This window comes from Tamandua tetradactyla, chromosome 6 (assembly GCF_023851605.1).
Source record: "Tamandua tetradactyla isolate mTamTet1 chromosome 6, mTamTet1.pri, whole genome shotgun sequence".
Lineage (NCBI taxonomy): Eukaryota > Metazoa > Chordata > Mammalia > Pilosa > Myrmecophagidae > Tamandua > Tamandua tetradactyla.
Genome location: NC_135332.1, coordinates 94,104,327 through 94,121,152, shown reverse-complemented (window position 1 = coordinate 94,121,152; position 16,826 = coordinate 94,104,327). Strand labels below are relative to the sequence as shown.

The window sequence follows — 16,826 nt, the reverse complement described above, 5'->3', positions numbered from 1 at the left end:
CTTATTTAAAGTGGGTCAATCTATCTGGAGTATAAAAATCAATATGGAAGGAATATAAACAGTCTTTCATTTCAGAATAAGATGGGATTCCCCTAAATCTCTATCCCATTTTCTTTACTGGCTAAAAACTTTGTTGTGACTCTGTCACAATTTACTTATTTCAAGTATACAGTATTTCTTCCTTCAACCCCCCCCCCCCCAAAATTTGATCTGCATGGAAGTAGGCAATAAACTCCCTGTAAGAAACCTCTTTTCAGAGTCTATTTCCCTAGGAATCTAGCCTACAAAACCTAAAAGATTTATTAATCTGTCTGTCTGTCAATTTGTCTATCTAGCTCTATCATTATTTATCTACCAATTTTCTCATAAAAGTTATTATCTTCATGTGTCTCTTTCCTAAAACAAATTAATCTATGCATAGACTATTGGATATGAAATCTAAAATAAGCAATGGATTTTACTTGCCTGAAATTTTATCAGTGATGACGATTTTCTCCTATAACTAATTAAAATTAATTTGATAAGTATTGAAAGTTGCAGACATGTTAAATTTCAAACATAATTTTCTGTTATGTCTTTAAATGCTTCATGGCATAGCTTATCTTTGAAATGTTTGGTAATTAAGGACTTCAGTGAATATAGTGCACTGACTGTATTTGATGGAAGCATGGAGTAAACCTTATAAGGTATACAATTGAAAAAGAAAATTACATATATATTTTTTCATAAAGCATGATCCTTAAATCAGAACACTTAAGCTTCAAAAATAATAATTCAAAGATGGCATCAGATATATATATAATTTTTTCTAGTCAAAATGAACTTAATTATTTTCCTTTTTGAATGGGGTCACTGCATTTAATGAGCTTCATAACTCTTAAATTCAAGTATCTTTAATTTTTATGAGACAGCTATGAGGCAAGCAAAGCAAACTCTTTCAGGTCAAAGGAATAATAAAGGTCAGAGTATTTAAATTCAACTAAAGCTTTGAGACAAACATGGGGCTGCTTAAAGAGATTAATGCCATAGTTATTTCCATTTTTAAATAATTAAAATAATTTTTAAATAATTAAAATAATTAAATAATTTAGTTCTGTGTTGAATTTTAATCATTCAACTTTTCTAAATATGTTAATTAAACATTTATTTATTTATTATACCTTGCATTCTATGCTATGCAACCCAGACATTGTTCCCTGCCTTTAAAGAAAGAACTGTGGACCCATAGTTCTTCTGTGTGTGGCAGAAGAAAATATATAAATACATTAAAAATAAATGTTTACATCAATAAAATGTTGGCTTGCCTAATTTCATATTTATTTATTGAATCAGTACAAGGCATGCTATCATACCATGAGAGAGAAATAATCAAAGAGCTAAGTAAATGGATAGATAGGAGTGAGGATTTTTCATGTGAGGTAAAGGAAGAATTTATGGTGAAATGCTGTTTTAGCCACTTGTGGTTAGTCAGTCAGCTTTGGGGGCAGATATGGAGGAAAACAATGATTATGTTTATTGTGAACAACATAGAAATGGGTCTACTGTTAATGTACCTGGAGTGTAGCATTACTGAAGCCCAAATATTAGATCAAACTAGACAAATAAGGTCAGCATTATTGTTGTTGTTCACAGCTATGGAAATAAAGGTAATTTTATAAGGAATGCAAAGTCATCCAGAAAAATTTGAGGGATGATATTATATGAATAGACCCATGAATTTATATAGTCTTGCAAGATCAAAAAGTAGTGATTCTCAACCTACTGTTATTTATGGTTCACCAGAGGTACTTTTTAGAATCCTGATTGTTTTCAGCCATGGTGTATAAAGATTTTAGAAGCTGTCACTTCCATGTGCACACGAAAAAAAGCTGAACAAAGTGAAAAATCAATGCATTTTTGGACTCATCTGAGAATTGAGGTTGCATGGAAAACTTTCACATATAAATCCAGAGACAAGAAATTGTAGAGTTACAAGTCAAAATTTGTTTTCCTTTAGCCAAAGCCACTATAATTCTGAATCGATAGAAACTTTTAATTGGTAATTTTGATGAATTAATGGAGACCAAGTGTATACTACTTTGAGAATGAGGAATCCCTGGGGTCCACAGTTCTCATGTTGATCCCTGTACCTTCATGGGTGTTACTGCTCAGAGGCCCACAAGGTTCTCACAGAAAGATTCAGTAAAGATCTTGTGACTTTGGCAGGGGGAAAAAGAGTAATATTTGTGAAATGTGTCGTGGTGTTCACCACAGTCAAAGACTACTCCCCAGGGGAGAAGACTTACCAGTACTTTACCCAGATAGAGGAAGGCCATCTAGTTACTCCAGCCAACTCTTGTCATTGTTTCTTATACGAAGAAAGAAGCTATATCACTAGAGGAACACATGCGAAGGTCAAAATTTGTGAGACAAAAGTCCCCTAAAAATCTGAGATTTCAATTTTTAGAATGCTCTCTCTCCATGACACCACATACCACCACATCAATAAGGTTCCAGTATGGTAACAATGGAATAGAGCTAAAAGATGTGTGAGACACAGATCCTCCCTGAGGAGCTAGATTTGTAGAATTTCAAACTCTAGAGGAAAGATAAAAAACAAGGACACTGAAGCAATTGAAATCAGTGGCTCCCATAGCTGCAGCAAACATTCAGTACAACTTAATTTCTAGTCGGATTAACATAAATTTTCTCACTAATGTCCTATTTATCAATTCCTGTTACCCAGCACAACATATCTTGATTTCAACCAAAATTACAGGGTATTCTAAAAAAGCAAAGGAAACACACAACCTGAAGGTATAGTGTGCATCAAAACTGAACTGAGTGGGTTAGAGATTTAGAAACCACATGGCAGGAAATAGCCTTGATTAACATGTGAATGGTGCTTATCGCAACTGTAAACAACATGGAAGAACAGAAAGCTGTAGGCAGAGAGATGGAAATTCTAAGAAAGAGTCAAAAGGAAATGCTAGAAATAAAAAATAAGTATTCACTGTGGCAGAAAGGAAAAATGATGTAATTGGGCTCACCAGGGGACAGTAAATAGCCAAGGAAAGAATCAGTGAGATTGAATATATGTTAATGGAAATTTCCAAAGCTGTGATGCAATGAGAATAAAAGGGATGTAAAAAGTGAAAAAGTATCTGAAATTGATGAGATAATTCCAAAAGATGTACCATATGCACATTTAAAATGCCAGAAGGAAAATAATTAAAGGAGAAGAAGAAATATTTGAAGCAGTAATAGCTGAGAACAATCAGAATTGTTCTCTCATCAGATATCATGCAAGCAAGAAGAGACTGGAGTCAAATGTATAAAGTCCTGAAAGAAAACAAACAACACACCAACTTACCATTCTCTATTCATCAATATTATCCCTCAAAACTGAAGCAGTATCAGAGATATTCTCAGGCAAACAAAAACTTATAGAATTCATTACCAACAGACCTTCTATAAGAAATGTTAAAAGAAGTCTTCTGAGAGAAGTAAAATGATGCAGGTCAGAAACTGGGATCTACATAAAGTAAAAGAAGAGTATTGGAAAATAAATAAACGAAGGATCAATAAACTATTTTTTTCTTATTTTTAGATAGCTGTTTGTTCAAAGTAACAAGAGCAACAATATACTGAGAGATTGTAGCACACGGTAAATGAAATAATGATAACAATATAATAAGGGACAAATGGGAGTAATTGGGAATACTCTTAGAAAAGTCCGAGCATTACTGGTGAAGTGGTTTAGTGTTATGAAAAGTAGACTTAAACTAGTTGTCAATATGTAACACAAGCTCTGAAATTGGTATGCTAAGAGAAGAAATAAAGTTGAATATATGAAATACTCAATTCAAACAAGAGAAGACCGAATAGAGGGGAAGAAAATATGTGGTAGTACAATAATAGAAAGTATCTACAAACGTGGAATATGTTAACCCAACTATATAATAATCACTTCAAATGCAAATGGTTGAGGTACTCAAATTCAAAGAAAGGCAAAAACTAATAGAACTGCAAAAAATTAATAGACAAGTCCATTTCTATAGCTGAAGACTCCAAGAGCCCCGTTTCTGCAGTTGCTGGATCAAGCAGGCAGCAGTTCAGAAAGGATATAATTGACCGGAAGAGCACTGCAAATCAATTTGTTCTAACTGGTCTTTGTAAAGAAGCCAACCAACACCAACAGAATACACAGTCATCTCAAACTCATGTGAAACATTCACCAACGTAGACCATTTTGGGGCCCCCAAGAAACCCAGAATCAAAACTCATATCCTGAAAAATGTAATAGAATAGAAGTCATAGAAAATATGCTTTCAAACCATGATGGAAGAACACCATAAATGAACAGAAAAACAGCCAGAGAACACCCAAATATATGGAAATTAAAACACATGTAAATAATATATTGGTCACAAATAAAGTCTCAAGAGAAATAAAAAATATTGTGAACTAAATGGAAATGACAAAAAGTATTTTATCAAAAGCTACGGGATGTAATAAAAACAGTGTTTGAAGGATATTTATTGAAATTAGTTCATATGTTAGAAAATAAGATAGATTAAAATTCAAAAACCTAAGATTCTATCTAAGAAACTAGGGAAAGAAGAGCAACTTAAGTTTAAATAAAGAAATAATCCATATTAGAGTAAAAATGAATCAAATTGGAGACAGGAACTAGAAAAAATCAAGACTAAAAAAATAAAGCCAAAGTACAGTTTTAGTAAAAGATCAATAAAATTGATAATCCTTTGACCAGGTGAACAGTGAAAAAAAAAAACAATGCGTGAAAAATATCAGATAAAATTGATATTAATCATTACTGATCATTATGATCATGGAACAATGAAACTATAACAAATTAATACTATAAACAATACCATGCTCACTAATTTTATAACTTAAATGAAACTCTTTGGAAGACTCAAACTGAAAACTAGATAAAAAATTTTCACACAAAGAAAAACAGATAATCTGAATAGGTCTATATATAACAAAAATTTGAAAATTAATCATCATCCAAAAAATAAAATGCTGCATCCTAATGTTTTCACTGGAAAAATCAACAGATATTTAAGGAAGAGATGATAGCAATTCTCTACAATTTTTTTCAGAAACTATAAGCAGAGGGAATGCTTCCTTACGTATTTTATTACCATAATATCAAACAACATAAAACCATACAAGTAAAGCAACCTACAAACTAGTGTCTTTAGCAAGAATAGATGTTAAGTACAAAGTATTAACAAATTAAATACAAAATAGAATACAGAAAATATATTGAATAAATATATTAAAATATATATGTAAAATATAATACATATGCTATATACTATAACAAAATAAGGTTTTCTGACCATTCTAAAATAGGACAGTGAAATCCACTACATCAACATATTAAGACAAAACAATATGATAATATGAATTGAGAAATAAACTTTTGATAAAATCCAATGCCTACTAGTGATATTGTTTTCAACAAGCTAGGAATAGAGGGAAATGTCCTCAGTTTGATTATGAACATCTAAAAACCACTATAAATAACATATTTAGTGAGAGAAACTGAGTAGTTTCCTTCTAAGATTGGAACACGGCAAGGATGTCCCCTTGCAACTGAGAAGTTAGGAATTAACAAATGATTATAATTATTGAATAATTATATATACATTTCTTTTTACTTTCTACTATATTGAATAGCCAGAAGGGAATACTTGAAATTGATGAATTGTAGTTTAGTTGCTTTGATCTTTGCTAATGATTGTATAACTATATAGCCTTTATCTTATGATTACAAACCCTTGTGATTGACCTTCGCTTATACCCCTTTTATCTGGTTTTTCAACTTTAGAGTCTTTTGTTCACTAGAGATAGCCCCTAATGTTTATTAATGAAGGGCTTTGAGTCTGGTGACAATTAACTCATCCCATTCCAAAGCTATCTTGATTAACAAAGCTGGATCTAACCAAGATGGGCCCACCTGACATGCACAGTAGCTTCAACTTTAACCTATTAGTCATTTATGCCTCATTATAATACTAAAAATCACACCCATCATCCCATTGTGGCCACCATTTTCTTACAAACATTCTACAACTAAGCATGTAAAAGTCTGCATATGCTCAATAATTAGACCATCTCTAACCTTGTCATCTTGAACGATTATGTTCATTATCCTACAACCTGTCTATTTTTTGATACTGTAAAACTATCAGAATTACTGCAGTTTTGGGAAACACATTTTTCAGGGTGATACGCTATCTGATCCCCTGCTTCATGCATTGCAGTAACTTCTCTCTCTTCGAAATCCAGTGTCTCAGGAATTGGTCATTTGTGTGCATAGGGCAGAGAACCCACTGCTTTTGATTGGTATCACTGTCTCACCACCTCTTTTCAACATCAGACTGGAATTCTTGGTTACAGCAATAAGAAAAGCAAAGTAAATAATATGTACACAAATGATAAAAGAGGAAATAAACATTTTTAATTGGAAGATAACCTAGTTGTGTATTTGGAAAATTGCGAAGAATTTAAAAAGCGAGAAAGCAAGAAACAAAGAAAAGAAAGTAAGAAAGGAAAAAAGGTGTTCCTCCTGGAACTAATGAGAAAATATAGAATAATAACAAAGTGTAAATGTAAATTGCTTCCCATATACCAAAAATGAACAATTGAATTAGTATTTTTTTGAACATCATTTACAATAGCATGCCCCAATGGAAAAATATATATACTGAAGTAGAATCCAATAAAGTATGTAATGATCTATATATGGAGAACTACAAAACACTAATGAAAGAAAGAACATCTAAGTAAATGGAGAAATGTTTTGAACTGTATAACACTGTATAATATGTATTCATGTTTTAGTTTACTTCTGTATTATTAAGATGTCAGTTTTTCCCAACTCAACCTATAGATTCAATGCAATCCCAATGAAATCCCAGCAAACTATTGTGCAGATACTAACAAACAGATTTTTAAGCTTTATTATTATTTTTAATTTTTTTTGTAGAGAAATTATAGAACAAGCATGCATAAAATACAAGTTTCCCATACACCGACACACTGCCAACACCTTCCATTGATGTGGAAGTTTTTTAACAATTGATGATAGAACTTTGTTTTATAATTGTATTAAAAAAAACATGGTTACCTTTGTTATAATTGATGAAAGAGTGTTAAAATAGTACTGGTAAATATTATTCATAGTTTACATTAGGTGTATTTTTCACATATAGCACTTTATTATTTTTTGCATATATTCACACATCACTTCTATATTTGTACTATTTACTATAGTCCATCATCTATAATACACTGTGTTATACAGTGCAAAGGAAAAAATACTTAGAATATTCAATACAAGACTGAAGAAGAACAATGAAAGTCAGAGGACTTACACTACACAATTACAATGTTTGCTTTAATTGTACAGTAAGGAAGACAGCATAACAATTGTAACAAAATAAACATAAATCATGGAACAAAATACAAAGCTGTGAAGTAGACCAACTGATCTTTGACAAAGCGCAAAGGTAATTAATGGAGAATCGTCTTTACAACATGGAGATAGCCTTTACAACAAATGGTGCTGGAATTACTAGAATCCCTTTGCAAAAACTGAACCTACACACAGACCTTAAACCTTTCACAAAACTAACTTAAAATTGACTGTAGACCTAAATATAAAATGAAAACTATAAAACTTCTAGAGTACACCATAGTGAAAAATGTAAGTGACCTAGGGTTTATTGATTAGTTATTAGACAAACAGAAGAAGCATAAATATGACAATCCATGAAAAGGGATAGAATTCTTAAAATTCTGCTTTACAAAAGAGAATGGAAAAATGCGATCATGGCTCAGCTGTAGAATTCTCGCCTGCCATGCCAGAGATCACAGTTGGATACCCGTTGCCTGCCCATGTTAAAAAAAAGAGAGAGAGAATGGAGAGACAAGCCGCATAATGAGAGAAAATATTTACAAAACACCTATCTGATAAATACTTTGTATCCAAAAGATACAATGAACTTTTAAACTCAACAATAAGAAATCAAACACAAGTGAAAAGCGGGCAAGTGATTTGAACAAACACTTCAAGAAGAAGATATAGAGTTGGCAAATAAGCATATTAAAAACTGCACAACATCGATTGTCTTTAGGTAATTGCAAAATAAAACTATCATGACACACTAAATGTTTTAGAATCACTATAATGACAAAACTGATCGTACTGATAGCTGGAGAGGATGTGGAGTAACAGGAACTCCCATGCATTTCTCATGGGAATGCATAAGGGTAAAAACACTGTGGAAGACCTTGTGGTTGTTTCTTACAAAGCCATACGTAATGTTACCATCCAATACAGCAGATACGCTCCTAGGTAAATGTCCAACTACTTTAAAAACTTATTCCATGCAAAAATTTGCAACTGAATTTTTATAATGCCTTTGTTCATAATTGTCCAAACCTGGGAACAACCAAGATGTCCTTTGATAGGTCAAAGGACAAACGAACTGTGTATGGATTGTAATTCAGTAATATAAAGAAATGAGTAATCCTGTCATAAAAGACATGGGAAAATCTTAAATGCATACAGCTAAGTAAAGAATCAGTTTGGAAAGGCTGTACTCTTTGTGAATCCAATCAAACTGACATTTTTGGAAAGACATCTACAGAGAAGTAAAATGATCAGGGGCCTCCAAGGATTAGGCGAGGGTGATAGTTGAATAGGTGAGTCACAAGGGGCCTTTGTAGGGTGATGAAACTATTGTGTGTGACAATGTAATGATGAATACATGACACTATGCATTTATCAAAACCCATTCAGTTTACAGTACAAAGAGTGAATCTTTAAGTTTAACAGTCACAAATAATTACTTAGACAGTAAAGGGACTCATGTGGGGAATACATAATGCAACAAAATAATCCACCTGTATTACAAATGTATGGATAAGACCCATTTAAGGGAGTGAACATTTGTTTGCAGTTGCTAAAAAAAAGAAACTATACAATGGGTTGGCTTAACTACAGAAATTTATTAGTTCACAATTTAAGAGAATAGAAGATTGCTTCCTCTTGGAGTCTTCTTCTATGACTGTTGAAAATCTTGTGGTGTCTGCTTTTTTGTCACATCACAGCTTCTCCTTTCTCTTCTGGGTTCTACTGACTTACAGATTCTGGCTGCTTCCCATGGCTTCTTTTCTACATGTCCAATTTCCTTTGCTTATCCATTTTGTATTAAGGCCTACCCTTACTCAGTTTGAGCACAACCTACCCAAGAATATCTTCATATATCATATTTACACATGGATTCACATCCACCTAGAACATGTCAGTGAGGGGGACATAATTCAATCCCTAACAATAAGTAACTCTGGAAATGAGTAGAGTCCATAAGACAAAAGGCAAAAGAAGTGCCAAATAAACCCTGTAATTTATTTGGTAAAATATTTTCTTCTCAAAGTAGCACATCTTAACAAATTTGTTAATACTGTTTATATATACTGAAATTAAAAAATTATTTCAGTGGATGGCAGATGGTGGAGGCAGCTGCTAAAATGGGAATTTATAGATAGGTAAGGAGATGAGGCTGGAAAGAGTCACATAGTAATGGATTAGAGTTGGAAACATCAGAATGACCTCATTTTAGCTTAATATATAGAGAGATGGTTATACATAGAAACACTTATGGATATGGGTATATAGAGGACTTAGCATACAAGCATATATATTCTTTCCCTGACAGCTGAGACACTTTCCCAGCCTAGAGGAATCTAAGGAAAACTAATGACTATGTGCAATGAGGTATCACAGGTGGGATCCTGGAACAGAAAATACAACAACAACAAACTGAGATTAGGAAAATTCAAAGGAAATGCAAAGAAAGTATAGACTTTAGTTAGTAATAATATATCAATAATGGTTCTTTAGTGTTGACATATACTGCACCAATACGAGATCTTTATGGTAAGGGAATCTGAATGTGGGTATATAGGAACGTTCTGTACTATCTGATCAGTGTTTCTGTAATTATAAAACTGTTCTAAATAAAAATATTTTTAAAAGATACCATAAAATTATAGTGCCTACAAAGATAGACATATTGATCATGGAATCAAATTAAGAATTCAGAAATAGAACCCTGGAACTGTGACCTATTGATTTTGGACAAGGCCCCCATATCCACTAATGGAACAGAACAGTCTCTTCAATAAATGGGGCTGGAGAACTGGATATTGTTATCCAAACAAATGAAAGAGAACCCTTGCCTCACTCCCTATACAAAAATTAACCCAAAATGGGTCAAAGACTTAAAATAGAAGCGGTACCATAAAATTCCTAGAAGAAAATATAGGCAAACATCTTCAAGACCTAGTAATAGGAGGTAGCTTCATAGACCTTACACCTAAAGCACAAGCAATGAAAGAAAAAAATCGATAAATGGGAACTCCTTAAAATCAGATGCTTCTGTGCCTCAGAGGACTTTATCAAAAAGGTGAAGAGGTAGCCAAACAATGGGACAAAATATTTTATCAATATATATCAAACATAGCTGATAAAGGTTTGATGTCCAGAGTATATAGACACCCCAGTTATAAAATGGACAAAATATATGAATTACATTTTTTGAAGAGGAATTGAAAATAGCTAAAAACCTAAGAAAAGATGTTTATCTTCATTAGCTCTTAGGGAAAGGCAAATCAAATGATAATGAGATAACTTCTTACACTTATCAAAATGGCTGCCATGAAACAATGAGGAAATGACAAATGTTGGAGAGGATGTGGAGAAACTGGAACACTTATTCACTGCTTGTGGGGGCGTATAAAGGTACAGCCACTGTGGAAGACAGTTTGAAAGTTCTTCAGAAAATGAAATATCGAGTTACCATATGACTCAGTCATTCCACTACTCCATATATACCAGAAGAGTTGAAAACAGTGACCCCAAAAGACATTTGCACATTGATATGCATAGTAGCATTTTTCACAATGTCAAAAGATGGAAACAATCCCAGTATTGATCAACGATGAGTGGATAAATAAATTGAGGTATATACATAAGATGGAGCATTATGCAGCAGTAAGAAGAAATGAGGTCCTGAAGTATATGGCAAGATGGATGAACCTTGAAGACATAATGCTGAGTGAAATAATCCAGGCATAAAATAGATACTGTGTGACTTCACTAATATGAACCATCTAGAAAAGGTAAACTCAGACTCTCAAAAGGCAGAATGTAGAGGACATAGAGATCGAAAGACGCTAAAGAAGGGGAAGTGGTTGTCTGATATGTACAGACTTACTAACAAGCTAGATCTTAAATGTACTGGAAAGGATAGAAGTGTTGGTGGTACATTAGTGGAATTATAATTAATAGCGCCATACTGAAGTTCAATAAGATTGAAAGGGGTTTTATAAAGTTATGTATCTCACTGTTTAGTATTATAAATATAAATACGTTCTTGAATGAATTACTTCAAACATATAATATGTACAAAAAGTTAATAATAGAGTGGTAAATTGTAAAAACTACCTTTTGCATGATATGAACTCCATTGAACAGTAATACATCACCAGTATCACAATAATGCTATAGGTAAATAATTGGGAGGAGATAGAGCTATGGGATGTTTGGGTTTCTATTTAGTGTGGGATGTCTATCTGTTATTTTTCTCTTTGAAGCAATGAAAATTGTCTAAAATTGAAAGTGATAATGATTGTACAACTAAATGAGTATGTTGTGAGACATTAGTTGTTTATTTAGGATAGAATATATGCTATATGAATGTGCATAAAAAATCTGCAGATTCAAAATAAATAAACAAATAGAAATATTCAAGTGCTAGAGAAAATTTGGAGAGAGGTATACCCATTAAGTGTTGGTAGGGTATCAGAATGGTGCGGCCCCTTCAGAGGGTAATGCAGGAGGCTAAATATAGGATCGCCATGTGATTAGGCAATCACTTTGCTAGGAATATACTCAGAAGAACTGAAAGCAGGGACGTGAATAGACATTGACACACTGATGTTTGCAGCGACATTATTCATGCTACCCATTGGATGGAGGTGCCGAAGAGTACGTCAGCTGAGAAGTAGAAGGGCAAATTGTGGTATATACATATGATGGAATATTGTAAGGCTACAGGAAAGAAGGAAGATATGAAGCACACAATTAGGTAAATGAACCTTGAAGACATTATGGTGAGCAAAATAAGGCAGAAACAAAAGGACAAATATTGTATGGTCTCTTTTAGAAAATACCTCTAAGAAAATTAAGGCCTAGATTGTAAGTTCATATAGTGGTCATATCTATTTCTGAACTTTAAGTATTATTTCCAAATTCTGAGATGTTGTGCTTTATGTATATAATCTGTTATTTCACTAGAACTTTGGGTACACCTAAGACCCAGAGTTGGAGTTCTGCAGCTCTGACAGTCAGCATTGCTCCATACAGCAACTGTTAAAGAAAGTGAGAAAGAGATCAGACTTCAGTTAGAGAGATGAAGCTGATCTGATTGGGACTAAGGTAAATCAGAATACACAATAAAGGATGATACTGTCTGTATTTTAGAACTTCACCTACTGTATGAAATCAAAGGAAGAGATGTTTATTTTGTTCAAAACTTAGATTTTCTGAAGCACACAGTCTAACTTAATCTGTCTTAGACCAGTCATTTAAACAACCTAAACACATGGAGCCTACAACAGGTAACGAGATTTGTAATTCTGTATAGCTTAATGTAACACCATGATACATTGCAGAATATATTGGGAAGATAATTAAATAGTATTGGAAAAGTCCCTTGAGGGGCTGGAGAAAAAATATGAAACTATTAAACTTTCCCACATCAGGAATTCTTGATATTCTTTCAACATAGGGATTCCCAAGTCAATAAGCCAAGCTCTTTGAAGCTTGCTCCTATGAATTTTTATCTGTAATGGGGAAGCTAAGACTACCTGTAATTATGCCTCAGTTACTTTGAGAGAATCTCTTTTGTTACTCAGCTGTAGCCTCTCTTTCTCTAAATTCAACTCTTAAATAAACTCATTGCCCTCCCCACTATGTGAGTCATGATTTCCAGGGGTTTAAGTATCCTGGCAATGCAGAATGTGACTCCTAAAAATGAGCCTGACCCTGGCATCAAGGGATTAACAAGGGAAAAGAAATGGAACAAAACAAGGAATCAATGACTAAGAGATTCCAAGTAGAGTCAAGAGGTTCTTCTGGAGGTTACTCTTATGTAGGTTTAAGTTCAGTGTTGCTAAATGCCATGGTGTACCAAGCCAAAACTGACAATAGTCCTGAAAACCCTAAAGAATACCTGGGGCTTTATCTGAGCCTCTATAAATGTTTCACTCACTAAGCTTATTTTTTCAGGGACTTGAAACTTCTAGATTGTTCCTATGTCAGATAAGCCCAGAGACCCAGAGGCACCAATCTCTCCCCGGACATCAACTATTTGCATTCCCCTACCCCATAATGTCAACACTGTTTTTCAACATGATGAAGACGGAACAGTCATTGCCCAAATATCTCTGAAGATTGGGGATCAAATGAGAGAGAGGAGTTTTAACAGAGAAAATAGGCCTTAACAAATAATTGTGACTACCAAATCACAGTATTGATATTTCATGTTAGTCTCTAGTGTATTAAAACAGCTAGAAGGAAATGCCTGAAATTGTGAAACTGTAACCCATACTATATGTTCTAGTTTGCTAGCTGCTGGAATGCAATATATCAGAAACAGAATGGCTTCTTTAAAAGGGTAATTTAATAAGTTGCTAGTTTGCAGTTCTAAGGCCAAGAAAATGTCCCAATTAAAACAAGTTTATAGAAATGTCCAATCAAAGGCACCCAGAGAAAGATATCTTGGTTCGAGGCCAATGCAGCTTAGGGTTTCTCTCTCAAGTGAAAAGGCACAAGGAAAACACAGTCACAGTTTTTTTCTTATCTGGAAAGACACACGGTGAACACGGTCAGGGTTCCTCTCTCATCTGGAGGGGCACATAGTGAACACGGTGTCATCTTCTAGCTTCTTCGCCTGGCTTCCAGTTTCATGAAGCTCCCCGAGAGGAGAGCTTCCAAATGTCCCTGGCTCGTGGAATCTCTGCTTCATGGTACTGCAGCATTCTCTGCTCTCTATGAATCTCCCATTCTCCAAAATATTTCCTCTTTTATAAGACTTCAGAAACTCATCAAGACTCACCCAAATAGGTGGAGACATGCCTCTACCTAATCCAGCTTAACAGCACTCTTGATTAAATCACATCTCCAGGGAGATTATCTAAGATTCAGACATACAGTATTGAATAGGGATTATTTTGCCTTTACAAAATGGGATTTAGATTAGAACATGTCTTTTCTAGGGACATACATCCTTTGAAACCAGCATACTATACTTTGAAGTTTTCTCTATACCCACTTGCTAAACTGTACTTCGAAATTTATCACTTTTCTGAATACGTTTTATTTCTCATGAATGAAATGCTTTAAAACATTGTAGGGACTTGTACAGATGAATCTCAAAATCACTTCCACATTTTCTCTTGACAAATCCCAAATCAAAATCTTGTCTCTTAAAGAATTCACAAGGTCCATTTTTTTTAAGAAAAGATGGATGTCTCTTCCCCAGACCAATTAAATCAAATCCTTAGGAGTGAGATATAAGCATTCCTTTCAAAACTCTTAAACATCACTGGAATTCATTATTATATCATACTTTCTGTACAATCATGTTGAGGTCCTCCATTTATTAGAACTATTTTAGAGAATCATAAAGCATTATTGTATCAATGTTTACTGGAAATATCTTAACTATTTAACATTCTTATCTATTGAACTTTATCGCAAGATTTACAAAGTTTATTTGATCAAGAAATTCTATTTTAAAGAGCACTTATTTACTATTCCCACAATTAATATTTCCCAGGAATATTTCAGAAAGTTTTACTTGGTGTTATAAATCGTGACTTAATGCTTTTGCATTAATATTTATTTCAATTATTAGATAACAGGGATACATGAATAAAAAGTCATGATTCTTGCCGTTAGAGTCCTTACATATATGGTAATAGGACAGATAGACATAAATATGTCATTTTATTCACTGTTCTAATAAAGAATACATACATGGTCCTCTGGACACAGAAATGAGGCAACCATGGTGAACTGGGAAGCCATCAAAGTGAACTTGCAACACGTGCTACCTACACCAATCCTTCAAACACGAGCAAGAATGTCTCAGTTAAACTGAGAGATCAAAGAAGGGTGCACGAACAGAGTGCAGAAGCAATGCATATTGGTTTGTGTGGATAAAACAAATAGCATTAAAGTGGAAAATAGAGACAGGATGACATGATATTGGATAGGTAAGCTGCGGTGACATGACAGAGCCTTCGTGTGACTTGAGGATGGAAGCCATCTTCTACAGGTTTGAAGAAAGGGGTCATGTGGACAAATTTCTAATTTATTTGACCATGGACATATTTGGAAAATTGATTTAAAGGGAAATGTAAATTAAGAGATGACTAGAGTTACCCAGGAAAGACAAGATGAAGGCATGGAATTATCAAACGTTTGAGGATGCAAAGTTAAGCTTAGTGTAATAAATAAAGACAGCATAGCTTGGCACTTTGTGCAGAGTGGAAAACATAGTGATGCCACATTTGCAATCCAACAATGAGACTAAGAATCCAGGATTCACATGAAGGAGAAAAATGCAATGAATTCAATATTGACCCTGCTGAGTTTGAGATATCCTGGGACATTCAAGTTAAGATATCTTGTAGGTGTTTTGATGGAAAAGTCACATCCATAGGTCTCTTTAATCAGGTTAATTCCACTTGATGGCTCACTTTTCTCCCCTTCACCACAAAAATGTGTAGAAAAAGAGGGGATAAAGGTTAGACCACCTAATTTGCCCTTTCTCTTAAAAATTATTGAATATAAGGAGAAAAGGGGGAAGTTACAGAAGAGAGTGGTGTTCATGAAGCTGGTAGAGTACAAAGTTTTAATCAATAAGGATGGTTTAAAACTGTGGAAAAAATATAAGAATTAAGAGAAGAGCCCCAAATTGTATTACAATGGGGTCACTCTACTCAGCCACAAATTATGTAGCCTCAGGTATGTTTCTAGGTTTTTTGAGCACCATTCTTTCATAAGTAAAATATGTTTAAAGCATGTATCTAACATAGTTTTGAAAATCAAATTGTATAATGAACATAAAACATTGAGCATATTGTATCATATAACCGTGATGATAAAAATAATTTCATTGGTTTTCTCATGGATTTGATATTCAGAGTATCATTGATAACTTTATGAAGATTAGTTTCAGAAGAGTGGACAGAAATCAATTGATGGAAAAGGAGATGTGAATGAGTGGTGGGGATGTGGAGACAGGGAATACAAACTGTCTCTGTGAAGAAGAAATCAATTTGAACACCTGGGTCGTAATCATAGTTAATTCTGACTTAAGATGCAAGCTAATTTATTTTATTCATTTTGGGGTGGGAAAGACTTATTATAGGCTTTCAGGGAAATGCTATAACTGAGGAGAAATCGATGTTTTGGCAGAGAGGAGGCAAGGGGGTATGTACATGCTGAGGAAAACAGTCCCAGGCACACAGCAGCCCCTTAATGGCTATTTAGTCATGAATTGGTGGATTTAGCTGAAACAGGATACACGTACTGTGTTGGCTTTAGGCTGGGGGCAGATGTCGGAAATAATTTTTCTAAGTGGTGTCTTTTAGAGTGAGTTTTCTTTTGCTTCTTTAAAATACAAAAAACGATTGATATTGTGTTCAAATAATTTAAAAAGTGAATCATC

General features: G+C 33.8%; 1 long non-coding RNA gene across 1 annotated transcript in view; it reads right to left on the bottom strand.

The window, feature by feature from the left end:
• The window catches only part of LOC143686227 (uncharacterized), a 35,191-nt gene extending 32,803 nt beyond the window's left edge, over positions 1 to 2,388 (bottom strand). The window contains exon 1 of the long non-coding RNA XR_013176978.1: positions 2,286 to 2,388. This is a non-coding gene — a long non-coding RNA (uncharacterized LOC143686227). The remainder of the gene's footprint in view (positions 1 to 2,285) is intronic.
• Between the last annotated feature and the right edge of the window lie 14,438 nt (positions 2,389 to 16,826).